Source organism: Doryrhamphus excisus, linkage group LG20 (genome assembly GCF_037039965.1).
Source record: "Doryrhamphus excisus strain RoL-2023G ecotype Guam linkage group LG20, RoL_Dexc_Guam_v1.1, whole genome shotgun sequence".
Classification (NCBI taxonomy): Eukaryota; Metazoa; Chordata; class Actinopteri; order Syngnathiformes; family Syngnathidae; genus Doryrhamphus; species Doryrhamphus excisus.
In genome coordinates, this window is record NC_136376.1 from 7203774 (window position 1) to 7225045 (window position 21272).

Sequence of the window (21272 nt, forward strand, 5' to 3'; positions counted from 1 at the left end):
GCTTGTCTCATCAACTTTCCAGCACTTCAAACTGCAAGGTCAAGTGAGAATGAACACAAACATCTCGGAGTTTACAAAAAACAGTCATGAGCATTTATGTTTTAGAAGTGGTGTGACGAATCTTAGTAGGAGTCGACGTGTTTGTGATTTAGTTACAGCGGGAATGTGAAATATGTGCAGCGGCTGCAAGAAGTGTAACCTTGCAAATGTTTGCAGAGAGGAGTCACTCAATGCAGTCACATGAGAGGACACATGAGCTAAAGTCAATGAATAGAACATAGACGATGCTCGGGAGATGTCCCATCATTTGTCCTCCTCCATTGTATGAGAATACTTATTCTATTGTACATATGTCATAGTTGACTCCATGTTGCAATGGCCAGTCATGATGTGCTTTATATATCACTATATTGGTACACATTATGTCATTGTATGGTCATATCACCTCGTACTTCGGTACGAGGTGCATTATAAAAAAAAAACAAAAAAAAACCCTTAAACTGTATTATAGAAAGCAGGAAGTGAACAAATGTAACAGTTACTGATTGTAAAAGTACAAGATGGAGTGGTAGGATTTAATAAGCTTCGCTTCTTCCTACTCCTTTTGGACATGTGGAACTGTGAACTGATTATGTGATGCATTCAATGGCAATCTGATGCATGTTCAAATTAAATAAAACCATTACCATTTCTTTATGAATTCAGACATACAAGATCACAATTTTTTGGTCTCACTTCCATTTCTCACATTTTGAAACTCTACTTACAACATCCTTAAAGGGGAACTGCACTTTTTTGGGGGAATTGTACCCATGAGTCACACTCAAAACACATTTATTTTTTCCATTTCCTGTGCATTTCTGCCACCTTATTTGTTATTGTAGCGGCTAACACAAAGTACTACCTCACTATAGGCTTTATGCCTCAAGATACTCCCGAGTAACTTTACTAAATCAAGATGGTAATATGATCTTAGTTATGACACATTAATTCTAGGACACAAATCATACCTCACACGTGTATTGCCGAGGGTTGTGGCAATAAGATGAAATGTTGGTCAACTTTGAGATTCCGTATGCTACCAACAAAACAACAGGATATATGATGCAGTGGAAGACTTAGACCAGACGACATCGCTACGAAAACTTGTTTTTTTTACTCGAGGGTTATTTTGAACTGACCAGCTCATTAGGGAGCACACTTCTTGTGCTGGAAGATACAGCTATTCCATCAGTCGGCATCCTAATGACTGTGTATTGTAAGTAACAGTTTTGTGTGATCTGGCTTGATCCGCCTAGAATACAGCAACATTATTTGCCTACGACTGTTATTTCCGATTAATGGGTTCTGTGAAATCGGTGTATCACGGAAAGACGTTACGGTAATGTTTAAAATCATACTTTTAAGTACTGCATATTATCATCAATGTACTTATTCTGGCATGATCACAGCACGCATATAAAACATTGCATCCTTGTTAGAGATTTATTTAGAGGGCTTCATAGATTATATAGGTATGTCCCAATGATGTGCACTGTTAGCTAGCTCATATGAACTTGTTTTCTGGCCTTACAATGCAGAGAAAAGGGAAATAAATGTGTTCATGTTTCACATAAGGATTGTAAATAATGGTTAAATTTGCAAAAAAAATGAAGTTCCCCTTAAAGATCAAACAATGCAAAATATAAATTCTGGAAATTATTCATTTGATCTGAAAATTTAGTTTGTCAGTATGTTTATTATTGTATAGTTTGTATAGTTAATCAGTCCAAGAGCAACACGTAATAGTAGTAATAGGTTGTTTTTCTGAACGTTTTGAGTTTCCATTCCATGTTTTGCTTGTTGTAAATCTTCCAAAGTCGTTCCTGTTTAAAGAGTTTGTCCTTTTGGTTCTTTTTCATAAACAGTGCAGATGGAGTCAATCTTCTTTGCGCCGCTCGCTCGCGTTCAGCAACAATTTTCTGCTCCAACCTCTCTGGCTCTGTGATGTGGAATTTGACTAATGGCTTTTAAACAAAAACACACACATGCATACTATCTGTTTTGGCGGCCGTGTGTTGCTGGTGTGTGCTGGAGGCCGCCCCGGTGATTACATGGGGATTACGAAGTGGCCTTTTAAGGGCCAGCTTGTTTGTTTTTAGCTTGAGCCTGGAGGATACCAGGGGTTTTCAGGGGATCAAACTAGTGGCCTATATGTTTTAATTTACTCCTCCTCTATTCCCTGCCTTTGTTCACCTTCTTTTTTTAACGTATAGACTGTCTCTTCTTCCCGGGCTCTTTCTCCTCCCTGCTGTGTTCACTTAATGGAGGGCAGCAGTGACCAATCAGCAGGCTGGGATTATCACAAAGTCTGCAGTAATTGAATTTGAGCTGTCGGCACGGTAACTGAGCAGGGGGATATTTGGGTCGGGGTGTCTTAAATGGATGGTGGGCGCAGTCTTCATACGTGTTCAGTAGGCTGTGCGAGTATTCGGCCATCTTGCCGTGCTGTGACCCCACAAATAGCCTCCATAATGCTTAATGTAACAAAGCTGTCTCCCAGATATGAAAGTTTATGATTCATAACGTCAAGATGCAGCTGTGAAAGTGATTACCAGTCGGACACGTCAACACAACTGTGGAACTGACCACATTCTCATGTGCGGTACATCGGTCTATCATATCCACATTGTGTTCTGACTGGGTGCGAACCGCAGAAACCGCATCCAATCTCTTTTGATCTGGTGTGGAAATGGCTTGGAATGCGATTCAATAGGATTACCACAGACGCATCTTCAATGGGGACACTATGGCCTCTCAAATCGGATGTCAGAGCAGAGTTTTAGCAGCTATGGCTAATGTCGGCCGTTCATTAAAGACAACATGCCACAACACACAATATAGTCATACTGTGCTTGTTTTAATACAATGAGTGAATGGAGTGAGGTTCCCCAAACTGGTGAAGTTAGCGTCCTCATAACTTGTCACTAAAACGCTTTCACATGTCTCCACGTCAGTCACTAAGGGGAATTTTATTGTATTGAGTTGCACCCGACTTATTTGAATGTGTACTTGTGTAGCGCTGAGCCTCAGGCTAGGCTGTCTTTTGTTCAACTTTTCTTTTGTTTAAGCAATTGTGCTGATATTTAATTATTGTTATAATATCTTTCATATTGTTTGCCATCAAAATGGTAATTATAATCAGTCGACGTGGACGAAAGAGACTAAACACACACAATATAGTCATACTTTGCTTGTTTTAATACAATGAGTGAATGGAGTGAGGTTCCCCAAACTGGTGAAGTTAGCGTCCTCATAACTTGTCACTAAAACACTTTCACATGTCTCCACGTCAGTCGCTATAAGGGGAATTTTATTGTATTGAGTTGCACCCGACTTATTTGAATGTGTACTTGTGTAGCTCTGAGCCTCAGGCTAGGCTGTCTTTTTGTTCAACTTGTTTTCTTTTGTTTAAGCAATTGAGCTGATATTTAATTATTGTTGTTATAATTTCTTTCATATTGTTTGCCATCAAAATGGTAATTTACCAACAAGTAATTGTGTTTCCCCCAAGCACTGATCAAGAAAATTAACTCATGTGTTTTCTTCATTGCTAATATTGAATTATTCTGACAGTGGGTGCAGTTATTGCCATAAAATGGCAAGTCAATACTTGGTGCCATTTATCAATAGTAGGCAAGGCCAAGCATTGAAACAGAGGAAAGTTTGCGGCTTGTTATTTCATCTATACACGACTCAACACTAATTCATATTTAAGGATTCAAATGCAGCTATATTTCTGTGCGTATGTGATTTGTAGTATGTTTGATATTTTATTAAATCAGCTTAAACGTTCAGCAAACACCAAATCTCACACACTTTCCTTCAGGCTCGCTGTAAGCGTCCTCTCTTCGGGTTTGTCTGCGCTAATCGTAGTCATAAAGCGCAGAGATGAAAAGGTCGAAGCGAAGTTGAAACGGCAACAAACAAGGTAGTAAATAGAAATGTGGGGAGGGGGAGAAAAAAAAAAAGCAAGCGGGGATGTAAATAAAGCCGTCTGGTGGGAGGGCGGGCAAAACGGTGTCGCAATGAGATCAAGAGAAGGAGTGAGGCAAATGGGCAAAGACGGAGAAAATAAAGCGAGATGGAGAGAAGGGAACACAGAGCGGCCTTGTGTGCGAGTTAGCGGCGAGGAGCGGAGCTGCATAGCAATCACTTTAATCAGACGCACAACGCTGAACATTAGCTGGACTCATTTCATCAGAGCCCGAACTGTGTGCATTAGCCTGGTCTTTATGCAAGGCAGTCTGCAAAACAAAGAGGCTGGGAATGCAAGCATGCACTGAAAGGAGCCTCTCAGACAAAAAAAAACAAAACAGAAAGAGCAAGGTGACGTTTGCAGGCAGTGCTCTTGATTTGTGAGGACACTTCAGACTGGCTTTGGGATTTGTAACATAAGTACAGAACTTAATGTTGACCGCAGACCTTCTCCAAAGCATAAAAAATGTGTTTATTATGTTGGCTATCCACCTACTTCCTGTTTCAAGGTGGCTCATCTAAGATGGATGGAGTAATTTTGATACTGGGGGCAATGAGGGACACTTCCACTCACACCAAGGAGACTCAAATTCAAGAAACGATATCAATGATAACATCCATCCATCCAGACATCTTTTTCCAGATAAACATCACATTTTTTAAATCTAATTCAACTAGTGAACAGCAGATTCTCTGTTTATTCACAATTCAACATATTCACATATTTTTTTCTTCCACTTTAAATTGGAAATTGTCATTTAAATAGAACATGGTCTGATGGCACTATCTACATGCACTATGAATCCAACAGAAGTCACTCAAGATTTTACTGTATATCTGTCATTGTTTTTGGGTGTATCACAAATAGGCATTGTTAGGACTTTTTATGGATATTGGCTTTGTAGCCGAAAACTGATATGACGATATTGTCCAGACTCCGGTTTCCTCCCACATTCCAAAAACATGCTAGGTTAATTGGCGACTCCAAATTGTCCATAAGTATGAATGTGAGTGTGAATGGTTGTTTGTCTATATGTGCCCTGTGATTGGCTGGCCACCAGTCCAGGGTGTGCCCCGCCTCTCGCCCGAAGACAGCTGGGATAGGCTCCAGCATACCCCTGCGACCCTCGTGAGGAAAAAGCGGTAGAAAATGAATGAATGAATGGTCTGATGGCACTATCTACAGGGATGATGAATCCAACAGAGGTCACGCAAGATTTTACTGTATATCTGTCATTGTTTCTGGGAGTATCACAAATAGGCATCGTTAGGACTTTTTATGGATATTGGCTTTGTAGCCGACAACCGATATGACGATATTGTCAAGCTACCGATACCGATACGAGTAACATGACATCTCCTGTGGTGGAATGAACACATATGTGTTGGAGCCGTTCATTCATTCATTTTCTACCACTTAGCCTCACAAGGTGCTGGAGCCTATCCCAGCTGTCTTCAGGCGAGAGCGGGGGTACACCCTGGACTGGTCGCCAGCCAATCACAGGGCACATATAGACAAACAACCATTCACACTCACATTCATACCTATGGACAATTTGGAGTCGCCAATTAACCTAGCATGTTTTTGGAATGTGGGAGGAAACCGGAGTACCCGGAGAAAACTCCACACAGAGACGGCTGAGGGTGGAATCGAACTCGGGTCTCCTCTCCCAACCACTCGGCAGCCGTGTTGTATCCAGCATTAAAAAAAATATTGGTTTTCATTATTGGGGGAAAAAAATCTGGCATCTATATCAATCAATATTATATTTTTATCCTGATAACGGGCTGGTAATTATCAGTATCGATAATTATTGAGCATCCCTAGTATAAACTTTGCAGTTACGGTTCTGAAAACATCATTTTTACTCTACTCCTAATCATGATAAATATCACGTTCAGTGTCATTGAACTGATGTGATGTATTGAGCATATGCATCAAAAAAATGTGATGTTGCCTCATGGGATCCTTTGTGGTCATCCATGACTGAACACTTACAATTATCATGACCTCTCCTTGCTGATAGCCTGGGGACAAATCACATGTGAGGTGTCCATTTGGACTCAAGAAAATATTATTTCTTGTCTGATGAAATGGCACAATTTTCTGATGAGTTATAATTATAAATACTCCATGCAAAAATGGTCATAAAAGCAAACTATTAACTCATTAAATCCTAGACGTTTTTGACGATTTTGACAATTTTTTTGAAGGCACACAGAATATTGTGTTCTTGGACTATACTATAGAATATACCGGGAAAAAAATGACTCATTTTTCATCAGAAAAAAAAATTGTTTCTAACTTATTCCATTCTTTAGTAATCAGCAATAGAACATAAGTAAGTTTCAGCAAAATATCAGTACTCAGCAAAAACAAAGGATTTTGTGAAAGACACATTTTAAACATAACTTCCACTCCCACAAATTTAGGTGTATGTATACATGCCACAAAGAATTGTTGTTTTACATGAAAATAACCATTTTTATATCAATATAACACCATGAACTACTTACAGTTTTTACACTTGCGTAATTACATGCACAATAACTTCCCTTCAATGCGTAAACTCCTTCGCTCAACATGGAGAAATGCCTTTTCACTTCCTGGTTGTTGCGGAATATGGATTTCAAATGGAAAGACGCAACTCTCTTCTATTGTGGAGTTGCATCATCACCTCCTTGATCCTCTCATGCAAAAAATAAATAAGTAAAATATGTATAAATTGAGAATTTGGGAAGGAATGAAAGGTGGAAACAAATCTTTATATTAGAAAAACTATTCCTTAGCGTACACACACACACACACACACACACTAATTCCATAGTTCTGTTTGCGGCCGTCTGGCCATCACACTCAGACACAACATGCCCTTTCCCGCCTTCTGCCTTCATTCATTCCAATTAGGTCGTATTGACGCTAGGTAGCATTGAGTGGTGGTTTTTTTTGTTTGTTTGTTTGTTTTGTTCTCGTCATCCAGCAGCACACTTTTCTTCATAGTAAAAGTGTTTTCACGCTGTCGCTGTTGAGCTTGAGAAATGGTGTGCCGAGACCAATTAAGTATTGGCAGTCAACGGTGCGCCGCCGCGTTTCTTTACAGGCTGCTGTTCAGTTTACTCGCCTCACTTTCTCCTCAATTGTTCCATTACTTGAACAAAGCTTCTCTGCAGGAGAGAGCGCTTTTTATTTTATTTTATTTTATTTTTGTATAACTCTCGCCTGCAGGTGTACAAATGATTCTAAGCCAAACGCCTGACTTGTGCTGAGGGTGCCAAGCCCTGCTGACGCTCCTCGGCTCTGTGATACTTTGAAGCAGTCAAAGGATGTTTTTATCCCTTTTCATTCTTCATTTTGCATACACCTTGTGTGGGCTGTTTAAGGTGAACAATGACGGTCAACATAAACAGGTTTAGTCTTTTAGGTGTCAAGTGTTTAATGGTAATGTTACTCTTTAGATTTGGGAATAGCGCTGTTGTCTTTTCACATAATATGCATTTGCTTCCTGTTGCATCGCCTCGTGCTGGCAAGTCACATGTAGACTCATGTAATTATGCTAAGAACTTATACGTGCTGTATATTTTGTTAAAAAAAAAAAAAGTCTCAGCTTGTGGATATAGTAAACAAAGTTTTTGATATAATATAATAATATTATATATAAATAAAGATTATATATATATATAATATAAAAAGCACAAAAAATAATGAAATGCACTGTTTGTATGAATATTAAATTTTTTTAGATTTGTATTATGTATGTATATATGTGTGTGTGTGTGTATATATAATACAAATATAAAAATATAAAAAAATAATAATTATAATAATAATATTCATACAAACTTGACTGCATTTCATTGTTTATTTTTACTGTTCCAAATATTTAACTCTTTTTAAATATTTGTAAATATTTTTTTTTCATCAATGTAATTTTCAAAAAAATCTATGTGTATTATAACTTCATCTTAACAATCACGTTTTAGATATCCATCCATCCATTTTCTATCCAGCTTCACTGGCATCGCGGGTATGCTGGAGCCTATCCCAGCTGTCTTTGGGCGAGAGGCGAGGTACATCCTGGATTGGTCGTCTCATAATATTCTGACATAAAAATAAAATGTATTCATATTTAAATTATATGCTACTAAAATGACATTTTTTTTCTTTATGGTGTATTATTACAGTGGCATTCTTATAAAATAAAATGACTTTCTTGTTATATTACAACTTAATCTCCGTAATATTTTGACGTTACTCTTGTAAAATTATGGAATGTCAAAATGAGATGTACAACGAGATTGGAGAGCTTCTCCTTTCAGTGCAATAGTCAAGTTAAAAAAAGTATACAAAAAGTAAAGTAAAGTAAAAGATAGTTTAACAAGATATTATATATTTGTCAATTTTTGCAGTTTTTTTTTTTTTTTTAGTTGGAAAATAATTTTAGCATAGTGGGCACCCTTGAGTTATAGGTTCATTTTCACAATCTGTTGATTTGATAATTATGTGACGATTGTCCACAAGTTCTCAGAAATGTAGACATATGTACAATACAAATGGAAATACTTTATTATCGTGGCTGTCGGCGTGTATTCACTGCTTTTTAGGACTCCAGTCATCTGTGCAAGTTAGTATTTATAACAGCCGCCATGACAACCGACTCAAGGACAAAGAGATGCAGGCTGTGATCTGGAGGCTTCAATTAGCTCACAGGCCCCGTCGGTGAATGTGAGGCTGAGTCGTCAGCTGTCGCATCCCCGCGGGTCTCAGCGGGATCACTAGGAGGTGTATTTTGGTTTCACCGGTGGGGGTGGGGGGGTTCACCTGCGGGGGGTGTAGGGTAAACTGTTTTGTTTATGTTAAGATTTCTAATCCCTTTGAAAACAAGCACAGGTAATTAAAGATGTAATCACATATTGCTGGCAAACATTTACACTGCTGTTGTTTCTGTAGCAACCATAACACGTGTGGCGTATTAAACATGTTAACAAGCGTGATGTGTTAAAGGGGTCGTACCCCGCTCATTTCTGAGGCTTATAAAATTATATTGGATCCCAGTGGGGGACTATAGGAAGTTTCTTTTCTAAAATACTCCTTATACTCTACATCAGGGGTCTCAAACACGTGGCCCGTGGGCCAAATGTGGCCCGCAGGACACTAGTTTGAGGCCCCCGCCTTGATATGAAAGTTTAATGTTAGCGCGGCCCGCACAAGTTTGATATGGATGCTGTATGGTATCATGTACCCAGAAAAAATTATTACGTTTGATTAATGTTCATGTTAAAGGTTAAATAACTGTTAATAGTTATTCTCCCTATCCGTGTGGAAGTGGTAAGTTTTTGGCTATTTAAGTTGAAAGGAAATAACTTGAAGGCTACCGTTTTGGTCGGTAGCTCTCTAGTTTGCGAGTTAGCATGTGTCTCAAGACCCTGCAGTTGCGCAATATGTTGTAAATAAAAAGAGTATAAATGTGACTATAGTCGTGTTTTGTCATGTCTACAGGGCTCTAATAATGCTTTGTTCATTTTAATCTGAAAAAAATAATTTGTCTACCCACCAACTATATGTGGTTTCTTAAGTTTTATTATTATATTTATTTATTACTGATTGATTGATTTTCTTTATTCTTGATTCGTTTATTTATTTTTCATCTTATTTTGTGCAGAAAAATAAAAATTAAGATATTTGAGAACAGTGGAATGTTTAATCAGAGCTTTTCTTGTAGAAAATCGGAACCAAAGCACTGAAAAAGTTTGTATATTTTTCTGTTTTTAATAAATGCGTTTTTTTTTTGGAAAACCTGATGCGGCCCAGCCTTGCCCAGACCCTCGCTCCAGTGGCCCCCAGGTAAATTGAGTTTGAGACCCCTGCTCTACATGATAAATATGCATTCTTCTCTTGGCCACTTGGGTGCTACTCTGTCGCGAACGGCCAGGGATTGAGGGTTGACTCCACCCCCCCCCATCACCTAGTTTTCTGAGAACTTCGATACACAATTCATATATTCCGAGAAAAATCGGCCACATGGTTGCAGAGGTTGCCAGTTCAACTAAACTCACTGTTTTGTTTCCTTTTTTGTAGCCTAAAAAAGATGCAAATGTAGGATGAGGCCCCTTTAAAAGATGTTGGGAACAACACATGTGAAGTATTAAACCCGCTGACAACACACACACACACACACACACACACACTGTATATTCCACATGTAAATGTCCCTTCATCGTCAGCTAGGTGTCACATACCGATGCTTAATCTGTTTTCTTTCGCCAGGCCCCTACCGGGCACAGCCTAAACAAGACCACACGCTCTTTATTTACTTAGCATCCCTCTTCTCAGCGGGAAGTGTCTGCTTGTCCATCTCCTGTCGTTATCTTATCCCTGACTGCTGACTGAGTGCATGTCTGAAGGGGAGACGGCGATAAGAGACGTGAGGCGTGAGGAGAAACAGACTCTCGCTAGTCCTCACACCTCTTTGCTCCTCATCTGGCCTTCAGCGGTTTAACATTTTGCTTGGTATTTTTGGTCTTTTTTTCCGTAGGATCGGAAATGCGGAAGCTCTGTCCACTACAACAAACGTTGCATTTGTCTGTTTTGACACGACTACAAGTGAGCACATGGTTTTATTTTTGTTTTTTTAGACATGCTAAGAGGTTTTAATAGTCTTTTTCGTCAAATGTAAATGGTTAAAACTGGTTTTCATGGTAGAAACTCCAGCATGGCCATACTACAGGGGTGTTCAGACCGTAAGAGCAAATCACCCTTGGGCCATACTGCCATACTTCATACATCTAAAGCAGTGATTTTCAACAACACAAGTTTGCTGTGAGAAATAGTCAAGTGTGCCTGAATTATTCAATATTACTTTTTCAATTAACACGTATTAATAAATTTCTGCAAATATTATGTCATTGTCGCGTGTCATTGGTGTAAAGACTGGCAGAGCAATGTAATATTCGTCCGTGTGGCAACACGTAGCTGATTGCCTCGTTCCTCTAATAGACTTAGTGATGCACGTGAGAGGTAGTGGTGACATTTTGTAACATTGTTAGTTAAATTAGTATGCGGATCAAAAGGATCTGCTATGGCGAGTCCGTAATCAGGAAAAAGCTGAAAGAAGAAATAACGTTGGTTATTGGTGTGCCGCAACATTTTTTCCAACGTAACAAACGTACCGTGGCTCAAAAAAGGTTGAAAAACACTGATCTAAAGTATTGTGCGTGTAGTTTCTGTCCTTTTACCTTCCAATTGTGACAGAGCATCAACAACTGTCATAGCTCTGATCCCTGGTGTGCAAAGACAACCCTGGAAGTGAAGTGAAAAGTTTTAATGAACGAAAGGAGCATGGCTTACATGAATACAAGCACGTAGCAAAAAAAAAAAAAAAAGCGTCGAGGGAGGGGAAAAAGTATAACAGCAAAAGCCACACACAATACAAAGTACAAAACAACAATGCAAGCCAACAATATAAAGATGGCAAAGCAAGCAAGACCGTGGTCGTGGAGTGGCGCAGAAAGGAAGTTGTCAAGGAATAAATCAGCGATGTCTTAGTGATGACGCTGGATTTAAGAACCCGTCTGATTGCCAATTGCAGACAGCCGCGTTCCCCAGCAACAAGGAGGATGTGTTGTTATCAAACCAACGTTAGCATCCTAAAGTAAAGGAGCCTAATGCAATGTGCAGTTCTCTACTAAAACACATTTTCCCGAAAATAAGCACTACAACTCTTTCGTCTTTAATTAGCCAGCGTCAGTAAGCGATGGCGACTGGCGACATCCACATAAAACTAACGTACTGTAACGAACTGTTGATGTTGTAACGTTCTAAATTCTGGGGTTCGTGAATGCACCTCTTGGTGAAATGGTATTTATGTTGTCTGTGGCGATGAAGAGACGCGTGTACGAGTTTATGTTCAGGAAATTATACGATCAGGTCCAAGATTTTTGACATTTTCTTTAATATTGCAGTGACTAATACATTGAATTGATACCAGGAATCTAAGCTGTGTTCAAGGTCATAGGGTCAGTAGCTATAGTCCACATAGAGAAGAACCCTGATGAAGGAAGCCTCAGGCATTACACCTCAGACATGCTGGATGAGTACGATTGCTGTGTCTCAATTTGCATTCTTCCGTACTTAACACTTTGTTTTTTTGTGCGTGTAAACACTGAGAAGTATACCAAAATGCAGTATGCACCGTCAGTACCTGCGGATGTTGCACTCAAAATGGTGAGTGTTGGATCAGTCGACATGTTGGCTATGGACTACCACACCTGTCAGAAGAAGACGTGGGTAAATATCACGATTATTTTCCCGGTAAGAGGATTTGGAACGGCACTACGTTGTCAACATTCGCACATTGAAACACTTAGTGCAGAGTGTACACAGTATACTTACTTTCAGCCATGTTCTTTGGTGATACAGTAAGTGGGAATCATATTTAAACAAACATGATGTTTTTTTTAGGCTCTTCATACCGTAATGCCGCTTCAGCTGAGCGAGACGGCTTTACACATCGACGTAAAAGCATTATTTTATTTAAAGGAATGCTATTTTAGACTGCTGATGTAAGTTATTCTCTGCGCGTTTTCCTACTCCTGCATGCGGCACATCACTAATCAAGCTTGTGCAGAAGATTGCGAGATTAAAATTTAATGCAAATACAACAACAACAACAAAGGAAGGTCAAGAGTGAGAGCGGGGGAAGAACAGGCGGAAACTTTTTCGTCGCTAACAGGAATCAACAATAGCAACTTAAGGAGGGGGAAAAAGTACTTTGATTAAAGGGAGGCAGATAGAATGTAGTATATTCAATTAGTGCTGAATGAGTAAAATATGCTGACTTATTCATGCTCTCAAGCACACAGTGAGGCTTTATTATATCAACTCTCCCTTGTTCCTATGCGGCCGCTTCTATTGGTCGCTGATTAACTGACAATTTCAAGTCAAATAAGCCCGGCTAACCTCAGCGTCAATGAATCAGATCCCCCGGTGGGATCACGGTTATCAATTTCCATACTACCACTTATCCAGGTTTTGCTTTTAATAATGATAAGGATAATAATAATAATAATAACGCATTGGATGCTCTTGTGTTGCTTTCGAGGGTGTTGCGCGTTCCCTGCGGGCAGCAATTAGCACACAACAAGCGCTAGCGTGCCAGGCTCCAGGGACAATTAGCGAGCTGCAAGTAAGCGATTTGTCAACTTTGCAGCACAATAGCGTAACGACGACGCCGCCCACCGTGGGGTTGTTTGAATTATGACACTGCCACCACACACAGAAAGAAGACTGACTGATAACACAGCATCCCAATTGCAGGCATCACTTTAAGGGGGTGCGACAGTACCCCCATCACCAGTTTAAGGTCACATTTAATTTTTAGTACAGTGAAGGAACAAAATGGTAGACAATGACACTAAAATATCAACACTTCCGATACCAGCTCTTAATGCGGTAAAATTGATTCTCAATCTAATTATTTATTTTCACATTTTACAGGATTTTGTCCTAATTTTTTCTGTTGTATAGCTTGGTTATATTATAAGTTACTCTGCTACCTCAGTGTACTTCTACTTACATTTTATATGATTTTATTTGAATTTATATTTTTTCAATTACTTATTAAAGTAATTAATCTTCTTTCTATTTTGGCTTTTCCCCATCAGGGGTGCCACAGCAAATCAATCTCCTCCATCCAACCCTGTCTTTTGCATCTGTCTCTCTCACACCAACTACCCTTTGGTCTTCCACTACACCTCCTACCTGGCAGCATCCTTTTACTAATATATTCACTATCTCTCCTCTGGACATGTCCGAACCATCTCAGTCTGGCCTCTATGACTTAATCTCCAAGGTCCTCTAACATGTAATGTCCATTTGATGTACTTGTTCCTGATCCTATCCATCCTGGTCACTCCCAATAAGAACCTCAGCATCCTTACTTCTGAGATGAGTTCTGCTTTCTGTATTTTCCTCAGTGGCACTGTCTCTAGACCAAACAACATGGCTGCTCTCACCACAGTTTTTAATTTTAATAATAAATGCTGAATTTGAAAATGTTGAGGGCGGCACGGTGGTCTAGTGGTTAGCGTGCAGACCTCACAGCTAGGAGACCAGGGTTCAATTCCACCCTCGGCCATCTCTGTGTGGAGTTTGCATGTTCTCCCCGTGCATGCGTGGGTTTTCTCCGGGTACTCCGGTTTCCTCCCACATTCCAAAAACATGCTAGGTTAATTGGCGACTCCAAATTGTCCATAGGTATGAATGTGAGTGTGAATGGTTGTTTGTCTATATGTGCCCTGTGATTGGCTGGCGACCAGTCCAGGGTGTACCCCGCCTCTCGCCCGAAGACAGCTGGGATAGGCTCCAGCACCCCCCGCGACCCTCGTGAGGAAAAGCGGTAGTGAATGAATGAATGAATGAATGAAAATGTTGAATTCAAGTGAAAAGTAATGGTATTGCCGATACCAGCCGGAATCTTATGAAGTATGGAATCGGAAACAGCAGTATCGCACATCACTACCAGACATAAAAGTGCTTATCTTTTGTTTTTAATGATTTTTAAAATGAAACCAAACCACACACTAAATCTAACCCAGCAACAGTTTTTGGACCTGAAGTCATGTTGCATCCTTCAATGTGATACGTTTTCTTGAATAACATGCAAGGACAAACACTTATCCAGATAGACATGAGGCTGACATTTAGTTTTTCCCCCCTTTCTGTCCTTAAAATTCATCTTAGCATGGACTCTATCCGTTTTCTCCACGAGTCAGTGTTCCATGCGAGCATCAGAAGAGATGATTAGCATTCATCCCTCTCTCTGTGCCCAGCCACTGTGAGAAAATGTCAGACAGACGCTGCGAAAGGTAAAATGTCAGAAATGCTCGCTGGTGTCAATTGGAAAATCGAAGGCGAGGAGCTTGATATTGTTTTCTAGCCTCCTGAGGTGTGAGGACAGTGAAGGCACCTCGCCTGTTTCTCAAGTCCACCATTTGTGGTCTTTTCACATTTCCACTTCAGTTGGGGGAAAAAAAAGCATGTTTACACACTTATACCTCATCATTAATAATCTAGTACAATGAACCTTGACAAGTATTGATCATGGTGAATGCTTTTATTTTGAAAAGACAGCCAATATAAAAAGCCAATCCATAATAATAATAAAAAAAACCTCACAACAATTACACTCTTTAGTGTATGGTATCAGTCGGTGTATACACTGTACTCAGTGAAGGGAAAAGGAATGGTTGGCTCCCCAGGCTCGGCCCTTGAAAAGGCACCGCTGCTAGCTCCGTGTTTATGCGCCCTTGCAAGCCAGAGAGGAAGTAAACAGTTGGAAAATAGACACACGTGTGTAGGTGTGAGGCCAGTGTCATGTTGTGTTGTTTCCATGAGTTGTTACACAAAAGGAGGTCATGCAGAGGAGGGCGGTACACTTGACAATGGTCTCTTAACTAATACTACATGGAGTCTTGTCTATCACTCAGCCTCCTGAATGTCCCCACTATCTGTTTGCTCTTATCGCCATCACGGGATGATGGACGACTGACTGAGTGCTGTGACTTCAGCTGGACAGAAAACGAATGGTGTATTTCTACTGTGTGTGTGTGTGTGTTTGTGTGGAGGTATCTTATCTTTCCAAATGATTCCTGTCTATGCATAAGCTCAAAAATAAAGAATACACATCTTCAGATAAACAGCATTGGGAGTAGTATATCACAAATGTTGTAAAATACTGTAGTGGTTCTGTATTGCTGTAATGTAGTAGTTCTGTTATTTTCTGTCATGTCACCCCACAATCACCCCCCGCCAATTTGAAATACTAGAGATACTGTACAGACTGATGCTACCAAATATTGTAGTAGTATTATGTATATCCATGACAAACTCAAGTAATGAATGTTCAATGGTGTTTTATGGACACAAAAGGCCTATTCTCTTAAATATTGTTCACAAATCCATGTCATTCATGTGACAATGTGTTTTTTTCACAGATGTGCCTTAGGCTGGCCACAATAAAAGGCCAAAAAATGTGCGATTGTATTATAGTGGAATGAGATGAGTTGCACTGTGTGAGGTGGATGACAGTCATACCAGACCCCCCCCCCCTCGCCTTCCCGTACAGTAAAACTGCACATTTTAGAGTGGCCTTTTATTGTGGCCAGCTGAAGGCACACAGTGCAATAATCATGATGTCTAATCAGCATCTTAATACAAATCCGTGCCATTCATGACAGCTTGTTTCTTTCACAGATGTGCCTTAGGTTGGCCACTCTAAAAGGCCACAGAATGTGTAATTGAATTATAATTGAATGAGATTCATTGCATTGCGTAAGGCGGATGGCAGTCATACCAGACCCCCCCTCGCCTTCCCGTACAGTAAAACTGCACATTTTAGAATGGCCTTTGATTGTGGCCAGCTGAAGGCACACCAATGCAATAATCATGATGTCTAATCAGCATCTAAGTACAAATCCGTGACATTCATCAGACGGCTTGTTTTTTCACAGATGTGCCTTAGCTTGGCCACAATAAAAGGCCACAGAATAATGGAATGAGATTTGTTGCATTGCGTAAAGGGGATGGCAGTCATACCACCCCCCCCAGCCTTCTCGTACAGTAAAACTGCACATTTTGGAGTGGCCTTTTATTGTGGCCAGCTGAAGGCACACCAGTGCAATAATCATGCTGTCTAATCAGCATATCTGTGTCATTCATGAGCCAGCGGGTTTTTCCCCACATATATGCCTTAGGCTGGCCACAATAAAAGGCCACTGAATGTGCAATTGTATTATAATGGAATGAGATACATTGCACTGTGTGAGGCGGATGGCAGCCATACCAGACCCCTCAAGGATTTATGAAGAACTGCAGTAAATTAAAACTGAGTTGCTTCTCTTATTCAACACAGTTTGAGTGTACTACATTGGAATTAAGAGTGTGATATATTCTTAATTTGACCTTCTGTTTGAGCTGTCTTCCTTAGCAGGACTTTTTCGTCATTTCACTTGGATTTCCCAACTATGTCAGCCATGCTTGATTTGGAGAAAAAAATGCCCTAAATAGCTCGTCAATCGTGAATCAAAGTGACTTGACTGTTACTCGTTGTGGCTTTTAAAAGGTGACATCATCAGCCACACTCCCGACCGCCGCATCCGCCACCGAGGTCACACTATTGCAACGTATGCTTTTCATTTAATCACTGCCTGTCATTATGTCGCTTGTGTAACCAGGTCACTGCCAGTCCACTCACACACACACACACACACACACACACCTGCCACGGATGCACCCTATGGAATCAATTTATCCTGACAGAAAGACATTGGGTTTGTGCTGATGGAATCCGGGTCAGTGCCTCCTTAAATTCAATCCCCAAGACAACTTGTTTGGAATACTCTGCATACGCTGAAAAGTTGACTTTGACCATTGTGTCTACCTATATTGTATTTGTATTGACTCTGACATGCAATACTGCACATACTGCATAGAAATGACATTATCTTTGCAAGGAGCCAGGGCCGTGTTGTAATGAGAGAGCCGAGCTAGAAGCTGACCAGAAGTTCCATTTCCTGTTCTCACATTCTTTGCCAACACTGGCACCCTTTGACAATTTAGCTTCTTAGTTTCCGTCGTCAATTATGACCATTATATTTAATTTTCTTTTGTTTATCCGGGTTTGGGTTGTGGGGGTAGCAGCCTCAGATTCTCTGTTACCGGCCAGGAGGGCACCAAGGTGTTGCCAGGCCAGTTGTGAGACATTGTAGGTATGCCCCGAGGCTTCCTCCCAGCTGGGCATTCTTGGACTACCTCACCAGCGAGGCGTCCAGGAGGCAGCTGGACTAGATGCCCATGCCACCCCATCCCAACTCAAGTTAATTTATTTTACTTTTATTGAGACACAAGTAAACGTACTACAAATATGACATCAGTTTACAGGTTGAAATAGTGCCGCAACAACCATACCATAGAGCGTATGTTATGTTATGTCCATAACATAACAATTGTCCATACAGATAAATCCTGGAAAAGAGTTACTTGCATAAAAAGTGAGATGACCCGCAGCCCACAATTCAAGTCCTCTGGTCCCTATCAAAAAAGAGAATCAGGCATACGTATGAGTAGTCCAGTGGAAACAGCACAGCCAATACCTGGAATGTCAGTAGGCCCACTCAAGATGATGCAAACAAACCTGTACCTTTTCTTCCGTCACTCCTGCAATTGTGTGGTGGGTTCATCAGAAAAGACAGAAAGTGAAAGTAATGGTAATGGTTTTATTTCATTTAAACATGCATCAGATTACAATTGAATGCATCACATAATCAGTTCACAGTTCCACATGTCCAAAAGGAGTAGGAAGAAGCAAAGCTTATTAAATCCTACCCCTCCATCTGGTACTTTTACAATCAGTAACTGTTACATTTGTTCACTTCCTGCTTTCCATAATAGTTTAAGTTTTTTTTTTTTATTTTGTAATTTTTTGTCCCGTACTGAAGTACGAGGTGATATGACCATACAATGACATAATGGGTACCATAGTAAGTGTCAATATAGTGATTTCCATGGATTAGGGCAGTGCCTGATAACGGTAACGGTCCTCACAGTAAATAATCAAACCGAGGACACAATTTGGACACGTTCACAGTTGAGGTTGCCAGCTATATAAACAATAATCGCTTTGTGTTCACTTATTTTCAGTGTGTAGTAATTCAATACCGCTATTCAAGCTGGACCCTGACTACTACAAATGGTAATGGTTTTATTTCATTTGAACATGCATCAGATTACAATTGAATGCATCACATAATCAGTTCACAGTTCCACATGTCCAAAAGGAGTAGGAAGAAGCAAAGCTTATTAAATCCTACCCCTCCATCTGGTACTTTTACAATCAGTAACTGTTACATTTGTTCACTTCCTGCTTTCATAATAGTTTTTTTTTTTTAATTTTGTAATTTTTTTGTCCCGTACTGAAGTTAGAGGTGATATGACCATCCAATGACATAATGGGTACCATAGTAAGTGTCAATATAGTGATATGTATAGCACATCATGACTGGTTCAAGACTCTTCATCCTTGTATTTAGCAAACATCAACTGCTTGTATTGTTTCTTGAATTGGCTCATCGTTGTGCATTGTTTGAGGGTCTTACTCAATCCATTCCATAGTTTGATTCCACATACTGAAATGCTATGGCTTTTTAACGTAGTCCTAGCATATACGTGTTTCAAATGTAGTTCTTCCCTGAGATCATATTTCTCCTCTCTTGTAGAGAAGTATTGGATGACATTTTTAGGTAATTGGTTATTTTTAGCCTTATGCATTATTTTAGCTGTTTGAAGATGAACTATATCAGCAAGTTTAAGTATTTGTGATTTTAGAAATAAGAAGTTAGTATGTTCTGTGTAGTCGGCATTATGAATTATCCTTACTGACCTTTTTTGCAGTACATTTAGCGAGTGAAGATTGCTTTTATAGTTATTAGCCCATATTTCCACACAATAAGTAAGATATGGTAGAACCAGAGAGCAATAAAGAGTGTGGAGTGATTTCTGATTGAGAACAAATTTTGCTTTGTTCAATACTGAAATATTTCTGGCCACCTTATGTTGTATATTTGTAATATGAGGTTTCCAGCTCATATTTTCATCTATTGTGATCCCCAGAAATGTATTTTCATTCACCCTTTCAATGTCTACACCGTCTATTCGTATTTGCTGGTGCGTGTCCTTTCTGCTGTTACCAAATAAGGAAATGGAAGTATACCTAATTGACAATATGAATCGTCAACAAGAAATGAAATGATAAACAACGGGTCTTTCAGATTCATTCAGATGTTTTATTGTATGTTTTGTTTTATCTGAGGTAGAGCTCATGTAGAAAATATGACAGAATGGAAGTTCTCAGGTTTCTCAGGTTTTGGACAGCTGAATCTGAATGAGTCGTATGAACTTGATATCGTGTACTAAAGGGTGACCGATCACCGTCTTTAAGGTCCACTCATCCACAATGCGAGGCTAGATATGAGGTGTGATAAACCAGGCCTTACTGTTAATTCCTACTAGCAGGTGTTTTAGAAAGACACCCAATCAAAAGTGATGCTTTGGGAATATTTTGCAGCCAATGGGATCTGGCATTTAGCTGTGAGGCTGCATCAGCCTCTCGTGCACATGCAACTGTACTGCGAATGCATGTCGAAACATGGCGTTTGTATCAGTGGTCATAATTTGCCTTCATTTAGCATAAATGACACGACTGAAGCAGTCGTGTGCACCGAAAGCGTAGTTCGAAGAAAAGTTGTACTTCCAGATTTTGAGAGTAGAGGAGGATTCCAGTCCATTCAGTGGTGGATTTACACACATCACTGCACTGAGAGTAAGCGGGGTGGGGGTTGAGGAAGGAAGTTTTCAAATGTCAAGTCCGCAGAGATTAACAAGCCAGCCCGAGCTCGCTTCCATGCCGCTCTCAACTTCTCCTCTGTCCGCCCCCGAGACGCCAGCAGCCCTCGCCGTCCTCGCAACACGACAATCACAACTCCCCCACCACAACACAACCACCCCCCACCACCCCCTGCACCCTTTTCACTCGCCTTGCACACATTCTTGTCACATCCTTTGCACTCGCTCTCCCCTTCACGTCTCCCTGCCTTCTTCTCTCTCAGTACGCATATTTTAATGCACACACTGTTGGGACTTTGAGTGGACGAAAGCAAAGCGCCACAAGAAGTGAATACATTAACAACACACAGCAGGGGGTGCACACCTCCACCAAGGCCGGCCAGCACTCTCATTTGGATCAGCACCACACTGCACTCCTGTCTGTGACTTTAAGATTCCTGCATTATTAACTTGGGAAAATACAACGGAGCTTTGAATGAAAATTCCAATGTCCCAGTGGTTGTAGTTTGCAAACCAACAAAACAGCAGCCAGCTAGATAACTCACGGTTAAAGGCATACACTGTTGTGCTAGCGAAAAAAAAAAAAAAAAAAGACGACGCATTTGACATTAAAGTTAAGCAAGACTGTTATATTATTAATATAGCACTGGTTTAAATGCTTAATAAAGGCTTTATGAAGAACATATACATCATTTCCAAACATTAATTCATTCATTTTCTACTGCTTCCTCACGAGGGTGCTGGAGCCTATCCCAGCTGTATTCAGGCGAGAGGCAGGGTACACCCTGGATTGGTCGCCAGCCAATCACAGGGCACATATAGACAAACAACCATTCACACTCACATTCATACTTATGGA